The sequence below is a fragment of the Coturnix japonica genome, chromosome 1 (assembly GCF_001577835.2).
Source record: "Coturnix japonica isolate 7356 chromosome 1, Coturnix japonica 2.1, whole genome shotgun sequence".
Classification (NCBI taxonomy): domain Eukaryota; kingdom Metazoa; phylum Chordata; class Aves; order Galliformes; family Phasianidae; genus Coturnix; species Coturnix japonica.
In genome coordinates this window covers 61,288,388-61,311,243 of record NC_029516.1, presented here as the reverse complement: position 1 = coordinate 61,311,243, position 22,856 = coordinate 61,288,388, and the positions used below count along the sequence as shown (strand labels likewise).

At 44.2% G+C, this 22,856-nt stretch overlaps 1 protein-coding gene across 1 annotated transcript in view; it reads right to left on the bottom strand.

The window, feature by feature from the left end:
* The window catches only part of ST8SIA1 (ST8 alpha-N-acetyl-neuraminide alpha-2,8-sialyltransferase 1), a 123,935-nt gene that overhangs the window by 6,522 nt on the left and 94,557 nt on the right, over positions 1–22,856 (bottom strand). The window lies entirely within an intron of this gene.

Sequence of the window (22,856 nt, the reverse complement as noted above, 5' to 3'; positions counted from 1 at the left end):
TATTTCCATTAGATTATGATACTATAGCCATTTATTCTCAACCTGAGAGAAATCTCAGAGAATTCTTTGGGAAAAGTGGCACCACAAAAATACAGCAGCAGGCATCAAATGACACTCAGGGACAATGTTTAAGAAGGCATGAGTTGCACAGCGAGTAGGTTTAACAGCAATTGATATTTGTAATGTGCAAGTTAGAAGAGAGACTAGTGAAGGAAGGCAATGTATAGACAGATAGAGACATTTCTCTGCTTTTACAGTTTTATTTAACTCCTGCTACAAAATCTACATCAGGTTACAGCTTCTTTAAGTAGCCAATAGCTGTTTACTGATATCTACCATTATTCCTGATTTTAGACTTAAATACTATTCCAAAAACAGTACTTAAGCAAGGATATAACTTTTCCTTCCCATATACTCTTGGCATGCCAAGATGAATGAGACATCTGGCAGGAAGCTGGAGGCAGTTCACACAGCAGCACCCTTAGTGATGTTTAACACTGCACAAAGCACATATCAGAAAAAATAATGAAGTTTTCTGAATATGCTCCATTGGGTGTAACTGACAGAGATGTCAGCCAGAGTGACTGGTAAAATCCAATACGTAAAACACAAGCTTGTTAAGAAACAGGAGCACTTATTCTTCTTGATTGTGGGCTGTACCAGGCGATAGTTCTGCATGAGAAAATCATGCAGAAAATCATGCTGTGATTCACCCTTGATTACCTGCTCCCTTTCCGGAGTCACTGCAGCCTTCAGAGCACCAGTAGACCCTCCCTGCCTTTTCAATATGCCAGTGTCTATAAAATTCAGCAAGAAGGCAAGGAAAATCCATGATACATCTGCACAAGCCTCACAGGAGCCTCCTATTTAGCAGCTGGGCTGCTCTCTCAAACATGATCCCTATTTTTTTTCTCAGCTCCTTAATGACTGTCCCATCTTCGTTGCTGCCTCCTCTTTCTCGGTTTCTTGTGGCTGAGACACGTGTATGCGTCACAACTGATTTCATAATCACACAGCAGAGGAGTCAGAACAAGAAAACTGAGACACTGGCACTGGATATTTTCCTTTCTCTGTCACAGGTAGAGAGATAAGTGTAAGAATACCTTTTTCATATGGTCTGAGTTCATTTTATATAAAAACCTCTTCAGTAAAAATCACACACACTGCAAGATACATGGGTTTGAATAGGATGCCAGAAGACCTCAAGAAGCACCAGTTAAAACTTCATCTGATACAAGTGCCAAAAAAAATAAAACTTCAGCAACATAGAAGTATCTCATGAACATGTCAGGTTTTTTGGAGTCTTCCTTCTGGCCAAAGGAAATATTAATAATAATTTAAAAGGCTTTGTTGACACTTTGAAAATCAATATTTGGTCTCCTGATTTTCCACAAGTTTCTTTCAGCATGTCCTGGTGGGATTAAAATAAAGATGTTCCAAAGCAAAACTCCTGAGATCATCGAATCATAGAATCATAGAATGACCTGGGTTAAAAAAGGACCACAATGACCATCCAGTTTCAACCTTCCAGCTACGTGCAGGGTCACCAACCACCAGACCAGGCTGCCCAGAGCCACATCCAGCCTGGCCTTGAATGCCTCCAGGGATGGGGCATCCACAGCCTCCCTGGGCAACCTGTTCCAGTGCGTCACTACCTGCTGAGTGGAAAAACTTCCTCCTAATATCTAACCTAAACCTCCCCTGTCTCAGCTTAAGACCATTCTCCCTTGTCCTACCCCTGTTCACTCTCTTAAACAGCCATTCCCATTCCCCTTCCTGCTTATATGCTCCCTTCAAGTACTGAAAGATTTGCATGGTTCTTCATTACTGTTTGATTCTGCAGATCTCTTCTTTCTGACTGGAGTAGCTAATGGAGACAAAGCCCCTGTCATCCAAGCAAGAAATCTATTCTAATTGAACATATGAAGCAAAACAATAATTTCATAACATTGCAATTGGCATTCTTTTCTGTAGAAAGAATGAAGACACAGGAGGATGTAGAGAACCAGGAAAAACCAGTGTACCCTGGTAGAAATCCATTGTCCTGCATACTGTGTATGGGTCTTCTCAGATCTGTGAGTAAGCGTTCCCCCAAACAGCTTTACTATTCTTTCCCTAAATAGCAACAGGACAACCTGTCAGGTACAGGAGTTGGGTCCATACTAGCAAAGCTCTTCCACATGCATCAGGAAAATCAGTCACTGGGGGGGGAAATAATCTAAATATTCAATATTTACCTATCTGTTGGAGCCTTCACACCCTATCCTAAAAATTCTCTAATAGTTAATGAAAGGTAGAACAGGATCTGCAGCAGGCTTTGAGCATACTGTTCTCTTCATGATGTGGGGCATAACCCTGGCAGGGGCTCAAGCTTCCTTCCACAGCGCAAGGAACATGAGCCCACAGCTTCTGTTACCTTTGCAATGGGCCCTTGCACCTTAGTGGAGAGGAATATGCATACATCCTGTCAGTCCTGGAAGCCAGTTACCACATCCTTTCCCACTTACAGCTGGCTAACAACTATCACTTCACAAGGAAAATCAATGTGGTTATTCTAAAGCTTTATTCTTCAGCAAATTTACTATTCACACAAAAGCACTGTGCAGCTTTAAGCTGAATGCACTTAAAATGCTCAGATATAATCACAGAGGGACAAGAACTGTCTCTGAATATTCATACAGTATCACTGCAAAGACACATTTACATTTATTCTACATGAATCTCCCCACAAGCCTTAGAAATAATAAGAAGTAAGTGACACTGCTATGATGGCGGTCAGTAGAGGGACTTCACGTAGAATGGATGGCATTTGCCATGTAACTGCGAACTGCAAAGATTTGTTCATTAACGTCACTTCCTGAAAGAAAAGTTATCTGTATAGCCATGTCAGAGGACTTTATGCCCCGTTTAACAGGTGGACATGACACAAGTGGCCAAGAGCGCATTCTGGCTCATCCAGTGACTTGAAACAGCCAAAAAGCTGTTGCCCATCTTGTGCTCCTCATGAAGGGAATTACTAGAAGCAAATGCTAATTTTTGTTCCCCCTTTGTACAAACAGGTGGGCTGTCCAACTTTCTGACTTTTCATAGGCCAGTTAGAGACTGAAAAATCTGGGTACAAACTGTACACATCAACAAGTGTCAGTACACTTTACCTGAAGCTCAAGTGTACTTTCCTTTAACAACCAATGCAGACAGGGAGCCCTGCAGGCAATTTCACCCCAGCAGTGGCTTCTGGTGTACTATGCCACCTCCTCCTCACCAGACAAAGAGAACACAGAGACCAGGGGGGCTTTTCCTCTGTAACTGATTAGCTCAGCAGCACATGCATGAGTGTGCTGATATGGCTTCTTCCTGCTGTACTGGCAAGAACACTGCCATCCCGGTACAGTCCTTGCATTTAGATGACACACAAACATAAGGAATAAGGAGCCACTGGTTCCTAGTTAGTGCTTTACAGACTTCCAGAAGGACTGAGGTTTCCAGAGACCTCTGTATCCATCTGCTCCAACCCCTGCTCACGCTGGGACTTCCAGAGCAGGGTGCCCAGGCTCACGTCCAGTTTGAGTCCATTGCCTCTGGTACCTGAAAAGTTCCATATCCATTTTCATCGCATCCTCCCTTCAGGAGTTTGTACACATCATTAATATTCCCATGAGCCTCCTTTTCTGAACAGGCCAAGCTCTTTCAGCCTCTTCTCACATCAGAGCTGCTCCAGACTCATCATCTTGGTGGCCCTCCACTGGACTTTTTCTGGTGCATCTGTGTCTGCTTGCCCCTACCTTACATGTTTTGAACATTCAGTATTCTCAATGGCTGCGCTGTAGCTCCTCCACAATCATGGGGCTTCAAAATAAACCTACCGAATCATCCAATCACTTGTGCAAGACCACATCTTTGACAACACCTCGGCTCTCAGTGAGAAGCATGAAATTACTCTGACCTCTGCAGTCAAGCTCATACAAATGCATGGCAGGCTGCCAGCATTCAGACAAAACTGGAGCTGGAATCTCCCAAGCCCTGAATAGCACCTGAAGGAGACAGGAGCTGCTCAGTAATTGGCAGTTACGTGTCCTGGCAGCTTGACAGCAGCTTGGAGAGGCGATGCTGTGTGCTGGTGAAAGCAGATCGCAGCCTGCTCAGCCTGGACGCTGCATTCATCAGTGGCCAGCAAGCACATGAAATCCTCAGCAGCACAATTTTGCTGTCAGGTTCGTATGACACATCAACTTAAAAAGCATGACTTTCAACGAGCACATGTAGGCATAGCTGCACAGATACCAGAGAAACAAATTCCTTTTTACCAGATGTAGGATTCCCTCAGATGTGGACTACTTTCTCAGGCAGAACGATGCATCCAAGGGAAAATTTCCAGAGACAGTTCAATGTTGACAGCACAATCAAAGACTGAAGAGCAAGAAGTGGTTTAGGTTTTTTGTTTGTTTATTTTTATCTCTGATCTGTTTTTAACGTTCCTACTGATGCTCTCTAGCAGATACTTGGGACAGAACTGCTCTCTCATCCTAAGAGATGACTTCCTGCAACCACAAGGAACTTGCTGCAGTGATAGTGAGCCAATCCACTGACAAGTAATAAGGGCAGCATTTTCTTGCATCTCGGTTTCCTTTTGATCTCCCCTGAGAGCCACTATCTCATGCCTGTGAAGATATATCAGTCGCTCTACTGCACTGCCATCTGCAAAGTCACAAGTTCAGCATTCTGGATTAACTGAAAGCTGATTTCTCAAAAAAAAAAAAAAAAAAAGGTTGAGAATATTATTTTGGAATTAAGACACATAGATATCGGGGGAATAGAGCAGAAGGAATAAAAATAAATAATTGTGTATTTGTTCTTACAGCAGAGAATCATCCTTAAAAAAAAAAAAAAAGATTTAGATAGTTTAATGTCAGCATTAGCCAAGAATGATTTAGCAATTTGCTGCAGTTGTTTGCATACATTTACAGCTGGGGTCACAAGTCAGCTTGCAATCACACATCTGATCCTTCACTGCTGTGACCCAGGAGTTTCACTGCACTCAGTTCTGATTGCTTTTGTGCTTTCAAACAGGGGTGCACTCATTAATGCCCAGCGCACTTCTTGACTATGCACCCAATCTGGGGCTTGTGTAGCCAATGTCTCTAAAACACGGACTGTGTCTGAGATAAGAGCACTATGCTTACCACGCACTTGCTCTCCATGTTGGCACTGTCAGCATGCATTAGGTGCAAGGTCAGCTATTCTACTTGTCCACACAGGAGGCCAGAAATGAGCACAAAATGTGTTAGAAATTCTTCCCTTTTCTTGTTTTGTCCCATGTTTTCCAACTACATAAACCTTTGTTTACTTAGCCTAAGGAAAGCTACCTTACCAAGACTGAATTACAATGCCATTGAAATGAATGGCAAAGCCTATTCTGATCTCTCTGTGTGTATGCTCAAAACCTCATGTACAACAAAAAAAATCAGGCATGCAATGCAGTTCAGAGCAGTTAGAAAAGGTATAAAATAACACAATTAATCACAAAGGCTGATGGATTAAGTCACTAACATTAGAGATGCCAAAGACTGTCCATCCACACAGAAGGCTTTCATTTTTGTGGTGGATCCACAGTGCTTCATCTAGTCTTGTATCAAACAGCTTCAGCATGAGGAACTGTTCTCACTGTGGGCCCCCTCACAAGCACTATCCCCATCTTCTCCTTTCCATCTGCCTTCCTAATTCCCCAACCTGACTGCCTGCTATGGATGCAAAGGCAGCATATCTTCCATTCAGCCTCTCAGGGGAGATGCTCCTCTCTCCTAACACTCACTTTAGCTCAATATTTACACACAGCTTGCAGCTCACTGAGAATTCACACTGCCTCCTCTTTATTTATGGACAGAGGTTTCCAACTTCAAAAACCCTACGCTTTACTCTCATCTCTGGTTACAGAGATTAAACGTGAACAAATTAGCCTGATTCTCCCATACACATTTAATAATTTAAATAATTTAATAATTAATAGCTTTTCTCAGGTTAGGGATTATAATCACTCCCACCATCATCTCCAAATCCCCAAAATCAAGGAAACATACTGTGCAGTGCTTGCGATTACGTCTTTTCCAGCCAGGCTGTTTCTTAATTCCATGCTATACTTACCCAGTGACCTTCAGAATACTCTGATGCACTCATAGTCCAGTTAGACACTGCAGAGGTAGACTCTAATCCCTTTGAAGATGCAAGATCATCTTACGACTGGATTCTGTATTAGTAAGGGTTTTTTTTTTAAACTTCCACCCATTTCCACTCTTACACTGTCATGCTGGGAATACTATATATAGCATCAAAAGAAAGCTGACTCTCTGTTTTTCAATGGAACATTGAGGTGCTCTATACGCTTAAGCAATGAAACATTAAAATCAGAGCTCGCTGGTATTTTGGGACTGTGCGTGATCCTTATTCTGCCAGCTCAAATTAGAATGTGCTTATAAATACCTCCTTCCAAAACCAGTAGAGCTAAACATCAATCCATTCTGTTATCTGACAGTTTGAATCTTAGCTTTCAAAAGATGAGCTGCTTGTCTTAGTTTGACTCTTTGAAGATTGCGGCGACTAAAGTCACAGAGAATTGGAAATAATATAAAAGGATAGGCAGAACGACATGACTGCAAACCACATTCATTGTCAAAAAGAAATTGCTGCCTAGTATTTATAAATCTTCTGAATATTTCACAGCATTTACAGATGAAAGCCTGGAGGGTAAGGAAGACAACAAAATGGGAACCAAAGAGACCAATGAGAAAAAAAGAAATAATTACAGAATTAATCCTGATATCTTCAGTATTCAATTTTACTGGACTGCATGCAGACTGCATTTGTAAGAAGAAAAGTCATAAGATCACACATTTCCTCGGGTTTTTATGGAAATCAGTACTCCAAGAAAACCCACATCCTCCAGTAAAGCCGTTTCTTCTATCCTGATCATATTTTGTTTCCTCCTTATGTAGATCCAAAGAGATCTTAAGACTACACAATAAAAATGTTGAAAATAGAGTCTTCAGATTTCCTCTTGATTAACCTGTGTTCTCTAAAACAGATTGCTTCGTTTTTGGGACAGCATCCAAACACAAAAAGGACAGTACTATATCTCATCCAATTCTAGGTTTTTGAACTAGGTTTTAAATATTGTCCAGATATGAGTCACAAGACATCACCGCCTGTTATAGCACTGCAACAAATGTTAACAACGTTAAAGCTTTTCTATTAATTCTGGCCTTAAATGTTCTGTAACCCAAATATAAAACATACTGAAAACTTTACAGCTATGAAAGACTAATTTATAGGTGAGGAGGTTTTCTGGCTAGGATATCTGACTGTTTACTAAGCTTTTAGCATCACCTCCTTAGCATATTAATAATTTACATAGATCTGTGAAGTTGACATGCAACTATATCCTCTCCTCAACCTCTTAGGAGATCTTTTCAAGGAGGAAAACAAAAATGTTTGAATTAAGGGCTTCTTAATGATGCCCTGTGCAACATAAACTGTAGACTGAAATCATTTAACAGAATAGATGCTTTGATAAGCATTACAACAATAATTGTCACTAAAAGTATATGAAAACCTAAGAAAGGTTTTCAAATTATAGCATATGGTGGTCCCAGAGACCATGTCCCATGGCCACAGATGAAGTAGAAATTGATATTAAAGAATGCTGTTTTCTAAAAGTTTGATAATAATAATTTTTTAAAAAGTTCATAGTCCAGAGAAATACGGGGTGAATCTGCAAAATTTGAATTGGAGTAAAATCAATTTACAAAATTCTAAAAACTTTAAAAAATGATTTCTGTATTTCCTTTATTAGCTTCTCTCTGTACACAGCCTCAGCTGTCACCACTTCTTATATTCAGGTGAAAAGTTGCTCTGGAGCATTTAAATTAGTGGATGCCAGACAAGAAGATAAAAAGACAGAAAAGGAGAGAAAAAAATACGGACAGTTCGATGGAGGAAGAAGTGCCTTCAAGACCTTGGCACAAGAGTCCATTCCATCACTAAAATACCTGGAAATGAACAAGGAGAACTCAAGGCAGAACAAGGACCGCAGATGTGGCTGGGTTTTCAGAATGTTCTTTCTGAAGACTTCATTTTCATACAATGTCAGTTCACAGCAACACTTCTCAGTAATTCTGGTGGTGTTCAGTTATGCCTGGAAGGACTGACAGGTGTTTCTCAAGACTTCTAACAGATCATGTTTGAGATGTGTTGATTCGCTGCTCAGTAGATCTTCGAAAGTGCCTACCCTTCACTCTGCAACTCATACATGGATGCAGCAAGAAGAGCAGGAACATGACAAGTATATTTTAACTCTGTCCACATCCACGCATTTCCAGTTCAAAAATTTTATGATACGTGAGTAGTTTGTCTGTGTAGTAACCCCAGGGAGCTACTTTCAAGTACTTGCTTAATGTCTCATTCCCCGAATCCTTTCAACCAAATATTTTACCCAGTACCTTCTCTCTTATGACATAATTGTCCCAATTCCTTTGTCAAAATCCTCTTGAAAATTCAAACAGACTTTACCTTGTGGCTATATAGCACTCTTATCCACATATTTTAAAGAACTCTAGAAGTTTTGCAACATTCCTTGGAGTTGACCATGCTGATTCTCCACAAAAGCACATACATTTATCCGGATGTTTGCTAATAGTATCTTAAAATATAGTCTCTACCAATTTGATATCAAGCTTACAGACTTACTGAACAATTTTAGCTTGAATTGTTTTTAAACATCACTCCTCTATTTGACACCTCCCCATCTTCAAGTATCAGTGCAGTTTTAAGTGAAGAAACACACACTCCTGTTCCTTCCATATTCACAGATGAGTCCAGCCCTGTCAATTATGTTCACATGGATACCTCAGTTTCAGCCTACAGAATCTCCCCAGTGGCACAGGGAATGACCTCAGTTTCTTCCACAGGAAGTACAGGTGCAAATAATTCATACAGCTTGTCTGCAATGGCCCTGTTTTCTCTGAGCACTTCTTTTATACCTGATGGTTTAATTGGATTTGCTGCTCTACCCAGATGCATGTAAGTCCTTGGGGGCTGATTGGATTTATCCCAGGGTACTCAGAGAGCTCACTGATGTTAACACAAGACATCTCTCAGTTATTTTTCAGTGATCTTGGGAATTTGGAGATGTCCCAGCCAACTGAAAGCTAGCAAATAATGTTTCCATTTTCAAGAAGGGCAAAAAGAAGACTTTGGTAATTACTGATCCGTCATTCTCACTTCAGTGTCTGGTAAAAAATATGGAGAAAACTATTCTGGAAGTTACTGAAAAACACCTGAAAGACAATGCAGTCATTGGTCACAGCCAACATGGGTTCATGAGGGGAAGGTCCTGTTTAACTAACTTAATTTCCTTTTATGACAAGGTCACCTATCTAGTTCACCAAGGAATTCAGATGATGTTATCTTTCGGATTTCTGTAAAGCTTTTGATACTGTTTCTCACAGTATTCTTCTGAACAAAACATCCAGTATACTGCTAGACATAATGAGATTGGTAAACACTTGGATGACGGGTCGAGCCTCAAGGATTACATTAAATGGGGTTACATCAGGCTGACAGCCAGTCACTAGTGGGGTTTCCCAGGGCTCAATTTTAGGGACAGTTCTCTTTAATGCTTTCATAAATGACTTGGATGTAGAACTAGAAGGAGTACTGAGCAAGTTTGCCGATGATACTAAATCAGGAAGAGCTGTTGACTCTGTCCAGGGTGGAGAGATGAGACATGAGGAGCAGATGAAGTCCCCTGTTTTGGTCAGCCTAGAGAAGAGGAGACTGAGGGGAGACCTCATTGTGGCCTACTGTTTCTTCACAAGGAGAAGAGGTTGGGCAGGAGTTTATTTCCTCTCTCTGGTGAACAATGATAGAATCCGAAGCAACAGCATGAAGCTGTGTGAGAGAAGGACAGATACTGGGAAAGTGTTCTTCACTGAGAGAGTGGTCAGGCACTGGAACAGGCTCCACAGGGCATTGGTCACACTCCTGAGCTGCCAGACTTCAAGAAGCATCTGGACGGTACTCTCAGACATATGGTCTGATTTTGGGATGGTTCTGTGGGGAGCCAGAAGTTGGACTTGATGATCCTTGTGGGTCCCCTCCAACTTGGGATATTCTATAACACTATAATCAACTGGGCATACACATCTATCATATTATTGGAAACTTTTTCTGCCACACACACAAACACACACACACACACACACACTTACTTAATATTAAATCAGCCAGTAATTATAATAATTTAATTTTCTTTTCTTTGGAAACAACTTCAGTGCCTTTGGTAGGATGTTTAATCTGTTCCCAATAATTTCCCCTTTCTCTGTTTTACCTTTTCTTAAGGTTTGACAGATCCTAGCAGTGTGCTTCCAGTATGGTACCCAGACGAAAGTCTGCAATTTTGAGCGTATCATCTAGATATATTTCCAAGATGCATGGTATTTAATGCTGAGAATGCTGCTTAAATTCCTTTTCAACATGATCAAACTGCTGAGGTTTCTTCTCAAGTGGTAGTACAGCCTGTACTCAATTTAAATTGCTATGACTAGAACACTTGCAGCAACAACAACAGAAGTGCAGTACACATAGCTGAAACATGCTGGAGCTTTTGCTAATCTCTTCAACTGTTTTGGTATTTTTGAAAGTTCTAAAATTCCTTCAACCTGTTCTCCTCATTAATTTCATTCAAATGAGATATGGCATCTTTTAAGGTAGCAGGAAATAAATTCTGCTTGCTAGGACTATGGTAATACTTCTGTAAGGCTTTGCTTGTCCATGAGTACCGTATTTACTTGTGGAGAAAGAGCAAAACACGCAACTCACTATTGTTCATAGTTTTCAAATGCCAGAGACATATCAATGGCATTGATACTATTTAACATAGGAGTAGCTTTGCAAACGCAGTCTGCATTCTTTTGTCTTACATCTGTAATTGAACCTTGCATGCCCCTTTCTTGGTAGTTAGGACTACTACTACTAGATGACAGATAGATAGATACCTAAGTCCCCTTTCCAAAAGAAAAGGGAACTGAACTTGGACTTAATACTTCAGTGACTAACTTCAGTGAATGAGGTGACTATTTGTCTGTCACATAAAATAGGACAATCTTCCTTGGGCAGTTTTCTGAACCAAGATATATGTCATTCAGCTGAAACTACTCAGCCTGATTTTGTAGATTGACTGTGGAGAACTTAAACTATATTATCTGAAAGTTTTAGTCAGAGAAAAAAAAAAAAGAAAAAAAAAAGCAGAAAAAACAAGAACAAAAAGCAGACAGCGCCAGTTTTGTTTCTTTTAGTTTGACTCAAGTCTTCTCACCAATTCCAAAAATCCACCAAATCACAGAGCACCTCTCCTGTGAAGAAAGGTTGAGGGAATTGAGCTTGTTTAGATTGGAAAGGAAAAGGCGCTAGGAAGACCTCACTGTAGCCTTCCAGTACTTGAAGGGAGCATATAAAAAGGAGGGGGAATGTCTGCTTACAAGGGTGGACAGTGATAGGACAAGTGTGAATGGTTTTAAACTAAGAGACAGGGAAGATTTAGGTTAGATACTAGGAGGAAGTTTTTCACTCAGCGGACGATGACACACTGGAACAGGTTGCCCAAGGAGGCTGTGGATGCCCCATCCCTGGAGGCATTCAAGACCAGGCTGGATGTGGCCCTGGGCAGCCTGGGCTAGCTGTCGAGAGCGAGAAGATGAAGGCCATCGGTGCACGGAATCTGCTGAAGTCTATAGCAAAGCAAAGGGAAGCACAGGAACAGCAACTGCAGGCTTTAATAGCTGAGAAAAAGATGCAGCTGGAAAGATATCGAATAGAATATGAGACTCTGTGTAAAATTGAAGCAGATCAGAATGAATTCTGATGGTGGTTGGTGACCCTGCACATAGCAGGGGGGTTGAAACTAGATGATCATTGTGGTCCTTTTGAACCTGGGCCATTCTATGATTCTGTGATTCCCTCCATGAAGTTACCAAAACAGTGTCATGATGGAAATTAGACTGAAGTGACCCACCGGCACCCTATGGGTTACAGAGGACATAGTAAGCACCTTCCCAACAAGTGCTGTATATGTAACCATTAAAACTGTACACTCCTTTTTTATGTCCTCCTTTGAGCTAGCTTTTCTCTCTGAAACCCAGGGAACATTGGCTGTTATAGATGTTCACATTCAAATGATTAAGGAGAAAAGTTCCACTTTATACACAGTTAAGGTGATTCTTTTAGGATTCAGGCAGCACAAAGACTAAAGTTCTTTCCTTTAATGCTCAGAGTAATTAATACTGAATTACAATAGAAATTCTACCCAAGGACTTTTGACGATCGCATTAATACTAAATGACTTCCACATGTTTTATGCGATTACAATAAACACAATAAACAAAGATGTGAACAATGATTAATCCCTTATTTTAAAGCAGTACTCAATAATCAAGCAAGAACAAAAGCTATTCATTAGTGGTTTGCCTCTGTGAAGCAGCAGTAACGCAATACATGAAAAACCTTTAGGTTTGGACCTGACAACCAGGCTAAAGGGTATTTTGGAGTGAATAAGAAGGTATGGTCTGGGATCCACACACTGTGCAGAGACATGAAGACAGGATACCATAATGGCATCCACTTGATAAGGCCACAACATTTTTCAGATAAGGCTAGACTGTAGGTTTAAAAGTAACTTTAAATGTCAGATGTGACAGTGGCTCAGAAGAATATGGGGTTAGCCATGAATCAAATGGGACAAAGGACAGCTAAGGCCATAAATTCCACCTTAAGGAATAGTGAAAATATGGTTACGTTCCCCAAAGGTAAAACCAACCACTAGTTACTAGATGTTTATATTCCTATAAGCTCAGTAAGATATTCCCAAAAGAGACAAAGAAACAGGACTGATGAAATTTATCCTTTTGTTTTACAGAGGTCTGCCAGAATATCTTGTATACTGATGAGAAGCACGTGGGAGCTATTGCTGAAGCTCACTTTACCCAGATAATGACTTGAAGAAGTAACACACGTTTCAACAAGCAACATATTTTTTTCTGAATTTGCCTCAAGGTCAAATTCCCTTTCTCTGATTGCTACGACGCTAATAAGTCACAGTACACAGTGCTGCTTTGCCTCGTCAAACTGGTCAGGAAAATAATGTGTTACGGCAAACTAGCACTCTGCTTGTAATATCAACACCTTCTCCTCAAACTGGTTTTGCTTGTTGGAAAAAGCAGAACATTTCTTCCACCTCCCCCATTCTTTTATTTTTTTAAAGGACAACCTGAGGAACATCACATTTGGAATGATTTCTCCACTTTGAAAAATAACTCAGGATGGTGGGAATATTAGGATGCTTTTTGAGGCTTTAAATTGAAACGATTTCTCATATTTCTATGGATTTACACTGATTTTTATTATAGATTGCTTCATGGTATCATATGCCAGATATTTAATGTTTCAAAAACTACCAACATGTACATTGCATTATTCAAGAAGCACACTGTGAACATTCAACTAAAAACAAAGATATTATCTGCACACACAAGGGTATGGAGACAATTCATTTAGCATAATCACTTGCATTCCTGAGCCTTGGTTGTTTAATGTACCGGGAGAAAAGAGGGATGGCAGCAACCACGTTCAAGCATGAAGTGACAAGAAATATGACAGCACACTGCATGAATGCTCTGACAGCAAGGTCTCGTACTCAGTTCCAGCAGCTATTCCCAGCTCCATTTTCTGCTCAACAGATCTAGGAGTATGGAGCCAAAAGCATAAACACTTTGCTCTAGGGCATAATAATGTGCCTAATGAATTGCTGCCTAGAAAGCAGTTGGAAAAAATAGTTCAGATAATACATGTCAGCTAGTCTTCTGGTTATTATTCTCAGAATCATACTAGATGTATGTGTAAGGCATATGTCTGACCTAGTTCAGCTACAGTATACTAACCACCATGTCTCTCGGGATAGCCCAGAAGATGTATCTCTTTCTGCACAATCTACCTAAAACTGTTCATGTACAACTCCTTTGGATGTAGCAACGTGTACAAATTTCCCCAGCGCCGAGGGAACTAAGGTTGAGGAACAAAGTAGTGGAGGGATCACTTGGGTATACCACTTCTTCTGTTTCTGGGACAGGGATCTGCTAAGGACATTCTGCAGAGCTGAGATACCAGTGGGGAGCAGGAGGTTGCTGGAGTGAGTGTCCACCTGTCAGCACTGTAAGAGATGCTGGCTTCAGAAGGCTCTATAGAAACTTCCAACAGCTCTGAGTTGTTTTCTGAAGTCTTGTAACAACCTTAAAACCTGTAATAAATAACCAAATGCTACAACTGTCAGATGCTGCATAAGAAGCAGAAGAAATCAAGGCCACCGCCAGTGTCTTCTTGCCTCTAACCTAAGATGATATTTGCTATGAAAAAAATGCTTACAGATGATCTTAAAAAGTCACTTGTAGCTTGCACATCAAAATCTATGGACAAACCCACTATTCACAATAGAGACATGGAAAATACTGCTCAGTATAGACGGAGCAATCAGTTTTCTCTCAACACTTTGCTTAGATTTTTCTCCTTTAAACTTCAGGACATTCAAACTCCACTTCTCAAACATCACAGAAATGGCTCAGCTATCTCAGTTTACAAGAATCGATGACCACCTTTGGTTTGGTGCAGCTCCGTATCACTGTACCCTTTCAAGACACTGAAAGATAAATGTAGATGAAACTGAGTGCAGCAATACCACCTTAGCTGTCTCATTCTTGTTCTAGAAATTCACATACCCAAAGGAGCACCAGGAACTCGTGCAAATCTCGTTTGTAAGATGACAGTTTTGTACAGTCATACCTAAAAATTTCTGGGGATGTACTGCTCTAAGAGTGCTCTAAGAGTGTTGACTGTTAAATTAATAATGACCCCCAAGCAAGACAAAGTACTGGATTCCTGATTGTTCATATTCCTGATTGTTAGCCCTATTCCAGATACTCCAGCTAGTTCTCTCCAAGAGAATGGAGAATGAGAATGCTGCTCAGCTGAGAACCCTGTAAGCCAGCTTGTGCTCTGTGCTGCCTAGCACTGGAGTCATGGATTAGTCCCTAGTCCTCTTCTATCTACCAGTGTAGTTCCATCTCTAAGACACTTCATATAAGAGGAACACACCAGTGCAGAGCAATAGGAATGAGAAAAAATGCCATAATTTGCCACTGTCGCAAGCTCTGAGATTACAAATGGGAGTTTCCTGCAGCAAAAGGAGGCAGCCAGAGGACCTGTCTTTAGCTGATGTAACTTCACTAGCCAGGAACAACCAGTGTGGGTCTGTTACGGTTTTGTAATTTGATTGGTGTTGCTATTCCACATCAGAACATCATGCGGGTTAACGGGAGTTAAGGGGACAAGTTTTTTTTTCTTTTCTGTGGACTGCCTTAAATGAACATTGGAGGGGGTGGGGGGTGGAGGACCAGAGGGGATCCCGGGAAGGGGACGGCGTTTCTGCCCCGGCTCCCTGCGAGGAGACGGGGTGGTCAGAACGTCCCGCCTCCCACAGCCCGTGATAATGCCTACAGGAAACAAACAGGAGAAGATCACCAAAGGCTGAGGAAGGGGCAGAGCCCAGTCTGACTAAAGCTGGAAGGAGCATGGGCAAGACAGAAGATACCAAAGGAATATATTACCAACTGCAACAGAAGGGGACAGAATATTGTATAATATATCATTTATAACACAGTCTGTGCACTTGAAGGAGTCTTATGTTTTACATTTATGCTGATGATAGCCCTGCATGCTTTCACATGCTTACAAATATCCATATGCGTACATTCTCTGATCTAAAATACCCTGTTTGTCCTCTTCCTGCATTTCATTTCCTTTGGGAAACTTCCTGCAAGATTCAAGTAATCACCTCCTGGTTTGCTGTCCTGAATCATAAAAAAAACCTCAGTATTCTTCCACAAAAACATTCTGAAATTTCATGGCATGCTTTATTTTGTGTTATATGTATATATCAGGAGCCCCAAGCTTTCACATGGAAAGCTCACTGTAGATATTCTCTGCTGTGTTTGAAAACTAGTAATGACAAAAGAATTCTAAGTTGGCAAGATTCAAACTCATTGATATTTCAGTGCCATAATAATTTAAGCATTCAACCCCCTATTTACATTATTTACATCTTTGAAGGAAATGAATCACAGTCGTTAGTAAAGTACAAATCAGATAAGTCTAAAGAGAGAAATACACAGTCATTTTCAATAAGGGCTGGAAGGGACCTCTACAGAGACTACCACATTTAACCCCCACTGCCTAAAACAGGTTCTCCACAGTATGTTTCACAGGATAGTGTTCAGGTGGTCTCTGAATATCCAGACAAGGAGAAACCACAACCACACAAACTTTCGGGGCAGCCTGTTCTATTGTTCAGTTATCCTAAAAAGAAGGAAATTTTTCCTCATGTTCCAATGGAACTTCTCATGTACTAGTATCTCCCCCATAGCCCCTTGTTCTGTCATTGGGAACTGCTGAAAAAAATCTGGCCACACCCACATGAGTCTCTTCCACTCAGTATTTATAAGCATTAACAAGATCCCCCTTCAATCATATTCATGCTAGAAGAGAACTGGGTCCTTTATCCTTTCCTCATAGGAGCAATGCTCCATGAGCAAACATATGAGTGAGTGCTGTGGTGCCAAAATGACTGCGGTGACATCACTGAGCAACAGGCTGCGATGCCATGGAGCTTTGGGCGCTGGCAGAGCCTGGCCCAGTCAGTCTCGAGCCTGGACTCCTGCTGAGCGAGTGTGTGCGGCCTGGAGGTGGAGCGAGGATTTTGTTTGTGTGTTGGGCTGTGCTTTGGGGACTGCTGGCAGCTGGGCTCTTCGTGCCCAATGCCCTACAGCCATCACCTGGAATCTCCCTGGCCTGCCTGGTTAATGGCCAGCTGGAGGTCTCACAGAGGTGCACGTTGGCAGCAGCGACAGGTGAGCTGGGTGGGGACACGTGTCCTCCAGGGTGGGGATAAGGGGGTGGAGCTCTGGGATGGGAAGAGCTGCCAGCGACCAGGAACAGCAGTCCTGACCAGTAGAGAGCGTGCGGGTATGGCTGGGGACAAAGCCGTGGATGGTGAGATCTACTGATGTAGGGTAGTCGCGACATTTACCTCGAGGCGTCTAAGACAGGACGTTTCTTTCTGCCTGTCCAGAGACAGAGAATTGCCCCGGCCTATCTCACTCTTTACAGTTGACACACTTTCACGCTGAAGCTCTGTCGAGGGAGGAAGAAACTTCATCTTCAACTCCCCATCAGGCCACAGCCATGGAGGAACATGGCAGCAGAGGAGGCGTGGACATGTCCCATCTGCCCAGGTGACGTGCAAAGGACATTGCCTACGGCAGTACCCGTGCCGTCACGAGTTCTGCCTCGGCGTGCATCCCTGCGGGTGGGCCAAGGCAGACAAGAGACCTGCCCGCTTCTGCCCGCAGAGCCATGGCAGTTGTTAAAGGTTGCTGCTGTGCGAACGACGACAGCGGCCTGGATCTTCGATCAGTCTGTCCCCCAGCACCCACCAGTCCTGCCTGCTTCCAGGCAGGCATTGCCCGACATCTAACAGCCCCGGAACGCATGCGCCGATCGCCCCACCCTTTCTGATGCTGCCAGAGGAGCAGGAGGCTGTGGAGGCAGAGGAGGGGCGTATGGTGGGCGGTCTGCTGCTGGAGGTCTGGGCAGCCCTGTTCAGGCAGCACCAGGAGATCCTCGACCCTGTGCTGCCATGGCTGCGCCAGGAGCTGCAAGCCGTCCTTGGGACACAGTGGTGGGAGGCAATGACAGTGGAGAACCTCATCCTCAACGCCCTGTGTCACATTGGGCTGGACAGCGAGGCCCTGATCCGGCTGCTGCGGCCTGCCCTGGGGGACAGAGCAGAGACGCTCATCCAGGGCCCTGTGGACGCTGTTGTCAGCCGGTGGGGCGAGGAGGCCCACGGGCAGCTGGGCCTCCAGGGTGTCCACGTGTCCGGAGGGCAGGAGGAGGGCCCTGCAGCCAGCGGGCAGGAGGACAGCTCTGTGGCCGCCCCTGGCCCCGCAGCCTCTTTACAAGGCACAGTTACAGCAAGGCCTGGACCCTACGGCAGCAACGGAAGTCCCAACGGACAGGAGCAGCCCAGCACACCACAGGCTGTCATTCCTGGGGATCCCAGTCACACCCTGTCTACCCACATCCCCAGGCAACAGGAGGAGCCCCACGAGGAGACGGAGCAGCTGGCAGCAGCAGATCCCTCTGCCCAGGGCAGCAGCCCCTCCGCTCCTGGCCACTCAGCTGTGAGGGCCCGGAGGCCCCGTAAGAGGAGGGCTGGCAGTGACCTGGACCCACAGCAGCCCTGCAAGAAGCCGCCCCCTCGAAAGCACTAGCAGGGATGGCACTTCTCTTCAATTAAAAAAAAATAAAGTGAGATATAAAAATTACACGGAGCCTGAGTATTTTATGGGTTGCAAAGGCCCTCTACTAAGATGATCATCACATTCAAACCCACCCCCATCCCAATGGAGGTTTCCCAGTGTCGGTTACACAGGAAGATGTCCTGGCGAGTTCCGAGTATCTCCAGGGAAGGAGACATCATACCCCACAGCCTCCCTTGATCAGCCTCATCCACTGTTGTGTAATCCTCACATTAAATAACTTTTTCCTTGTGTTCAGATGGAACTGCCCGTGTTCCATTTTGTGCCCACTGCCCCTTCTTGTTGTGGGAATCAAATGTTGCTTCTGCATTAGAATAAGATACGACTTTTCATTTCATGCTCTCTGCTGCCCTCGTTCTTTCTGGGGGTCTTTCTACTTTAGGGGGGGGTGGTTAGGGGGAGGGGGACTCTGATGGTTTCCATCACTTTTCCTCTAGATAAACCTTCCCCAGGAATGCATGCTCAGTATATAGGTGAAGTAATTCATAATCACTGACATTAGGAAAATGGAGCAGGTTATAGGCGCAAAGACTGCAGCTCCTGTCTGTCCAGCCTTCTGAAATATCTCTGAGCCTTACTGACAGTTGGTGTCGGACAGAAGAGACCCGAGTAACAGAGAATTTAAGGAGGAGAAGTTAAATAATTAGCAATATACATGTATAGATGGCAGCAATTTATGTCAAGACAGCATGCACATATATGTAATATTGTGTCGTGCACGTTTCAAGAATACCCTGCCGTAAGTTGATCAAACCAGAGGACGAGTCATTGCATGTCCATGGAAGCACCTGAAGAGGCATCGGGAAGACCTGGCATCCCCCGCACTCCCCTCCATTGTTGCCCTTTGTTTGACAAAGGAAATGTCCTCTGGACGGAATGGAAGCAGCCTTGGAGAGAATCACCGTATCAACGTGATAAGGAGAGTACTGAGACATCTTGCAAACAGCAGGATGGTGACTGACTGGTATGACTTAGCACATGAAGCAACGAGTGTCAGAAGGTAGTTAACAAATGTAAATCATTGGTTAGATTGTGAATAATGTGGGGTACCCAACCAGTGGGAAAACAGGGGAAAGGGGAAGGAGTGGGGGAGACAAGGTACAAATGCTGTACTATTGAGTCCATAAGTACAATCCGACAAGCAGGACAACCACCATTGCAATTGTGAATAAAATCTGCTTTTATCAGGGAGAACCATCCTGAATCACTTTTTCGGTTATTTCTGAAATTCCGTCACTGGGATCAGCTGAATGAATACTGGTCGCACCCTCTTGACTCTCTTCCATAGGGTATTTACAAGAATTAAGAAGATCCTCCCTAATTCTTCTCTTTTCTGAAGTGACCCGGGTACCTTATCCTTCACTCATAGGAGCCATGCTCCATGAGCAAACATATCAGTGAGTGCTGTGGTGGCACAAGGGCTGCGGTGACATCACTGAGCACATGTGTCTGGTGATCTGCATGGTAGCTTTGTGCGCTGGCCAGGGCCTGGCCCAGTCAGCTCCTCGAGCGCTGGATTCCTCGCCGGAGCGATTGTGGTGGTGGGCTTGGAGGTGGAAGCGAAGGATTTTGTTTGTGTGTTGGGCTGTGCTTTGTGGGACTGCTGGCAGCTGCTCTCAGTGCGGGCATCCTACAGCCATCACCGCTGGAATCCTGGCCTTGCCTGGTTAAGGCAAGCTGGTCTCACGAGGGTGCACGTGCAGCAGCACAGGTGAGCTGGGTGGGATTGCATCACCCAGGGTGGTAAATGGGGTGACTCTGGATGGGCGAGCTGCCAGGATTCAAGGGCAGCTGTCTGACCACTGTGAGGGCCATCAGGCATCTGGTGGGGCAGGTGGGGTTAGGAAGGGGTTCTTCCTGCTGTGGGAGGCAGGACATTTTTTTCTTGCCTGTCCCCAGAGACAGAGGAATGACTACACCTCTCTCCTCTCTTGCGAGTGCACATCGTCTTTTCACCGCGCGGCACTGTCAAGGGAGAGAGATTCATCTTCACTCCCCATCAGGCACAGCAATGAGAACCATAAGTGGCAGCAGAGGAGGCGTGGAACATGTCCCATTGCCCGTTGACGTTGCAAAAGGACATTGCCGTATGCAGTACCGTGCCGTCACGAGTTCTTGCTTGCTGCATCCTTTGCGGTTTGGGAGGTCCGCTATGAAAGAGACCTGTCGCGCTCTGCCGCAGAGCCATGCGAGTTGTTAAGGGTTTGCTGCTTGGGCACGACGACAGGCGCACCTGGAATTTCATCATCTTCTCAGGCGACCACCTAGTTCCTGGCCTGTTCCAGGCAGGCATTGCCGATCTACAGCCGCCAGCAAACGATGCGCCAATCCCTCCACGCCTTTCTGATGGCTTGCCACGACGGAGCAAGGAGGGCTGTGGAGGCAGAGAGGGGCGTATGGTGGGCGTGCTGCTGCTGGGAGTCTGGGCAGCCCTGTTCAGGCAGACCAGGAGATTCGGTGGGGATCCCTCGTGCTGCCATGTGCTGCGCCAGGAGCTGCGAGCCCGTCCTTGGAAACAGTGGTGGGAGGCACTGAAACGGTGGAAGAACCTGATTCTCAACGCCCTGTGGTAACATCGGGCTGGACAAGCGAGGCCCCTGAATACCGGCTGCTGCGGCTGTCCTGGGGGACAGAGCGGAGACCGCTCATCCAGGCCGTGTGGACGGCCAATCTGAGTGAGGCCGGTGGGGCGAGGAGGCCCACGGGCAGCTGGGCCTCCAGGGCGTCCACGTGTCCGGAGGGCAGGAGGAGGGCCCTGCAGCCAGCGGGCAGGAGGACAGCTCTGTGGCCGCCCCTGGCCCTGGAGCCTCCCAACGAGGGACTGTTACATCAATTCCCAGAACCAACGGCAGCAGTGAAGATGCCAGCAGAGAGGAGCAGCCCAGTACAACACAGGCTGTCCTCCACGGGGATCCCAGTCACACCCCTGCTCTGCGCATCCCTAGGCAACAGGAGGAGCCCCACGAGGAGATGGAGCAGCTGGCAGCAGCAGTTCCCTCTGCTCAGGGCAGCAGCTCCTCCGCTCCTGGCCGCTCAGCTGTGAGGCTCCGGCGGCCCCGTAAGAGGAGGGCTGGCAGTGACCTGGACCCACAGCAGCCCTGTAAGAAGCCACCCCCTCGGAAGCACTAGCAGGGATGGCATTTCTTTTCAATTAAAAATAGAATTGATAAAATTAATTACATAGAATTATAGAATTTTATGTGTTGGAAGGGACCCCTGGAGATCATAATTTCCTACTACCCCCTAAAGCAAGTTATAGAAACTTACACAGGAATGTGTTTAAGTGGGTTCTGAATAATTCCTGTGAAGGAGACTCCTCATCCTCTTTGGGTAGCTTGTTCCAATGTTCTATAACCACCACCCAGTACTGAGATTTTTCCTCATGTTCCAATGGAACTTCCTCTGTTCAAGTTTGTGTCCATTGCCCCTTGTTTCATCACTGGGCACTGCTTAAAAGAGCCCAGCCCCATATAGTTAATTTCCACTGAGGAGATATTTACAAGCATTGATAGACTTCCACCCAGTCTTTACTTCTCCTGGCAGAACACCCTCAGGTCTCACAGCCTTTCCTCAAAAGCAGCATGTTCAAGCCCTTAGGCATTTTTGTGGCCTTCTGCTTGATTCTTTCCAGAGGTTCTATGCCTGTCTAGAACAGAGGAGCCCAGAATAGGCTACAAGGGCACACTGCTGGCTCATAGCCAACCATTTGTCCACCAGGACGCTCTGGTCCTTCACCACAGAGCTTCTTTCCAGCAGGTCAGCCTCTAACTTGTACTGATGTATGCAATTATTCCTCTCCAGGTGCAGGCCTTCACACTTGAACCTTATGAGATTCAACAAGGGCATCTCCATCCAACTTTCCAGACTTATTATTCCATAAAGTCTAGGTTTTATTCAGAACAGAGCTGGAGCTCTCAGTGCTGCTTTCTCCCCTTCCACCAATCTATCACCACCAAATCATCATATTTTTACAACTTATTTTGTCCTTAAGGATCAAAGACCACTTAAGTGATATGAGTTCACTGAGGAGTGGTGCAGAACAGATTAAAGATGAGCACTCTACAAGAACAAGGAAAAGAAGCAGATTTTAGAAGTGGTCTTAAATACACCTATTCTAATGTAATTTAAATAGGCATATTTGGATTAGACACTGGGTTTTAAGGTGTTCAAAGCACACATAAGAATCATGGATACCCATTCACCCTGTGATCACTCTGAAGTGTAATGTGACAGCTTTATATCAATGACAGTACATTCAACAATAATTTAAAAAATTAAATTGTTTAAACAAAACTTCAAACAATAATTTAAAAAAAAAAAAAAGAAACACTGATTTAAGTCAGAACACTGAAAGTAGGTGTCAGTTCTGGAATTGTGTCTGTT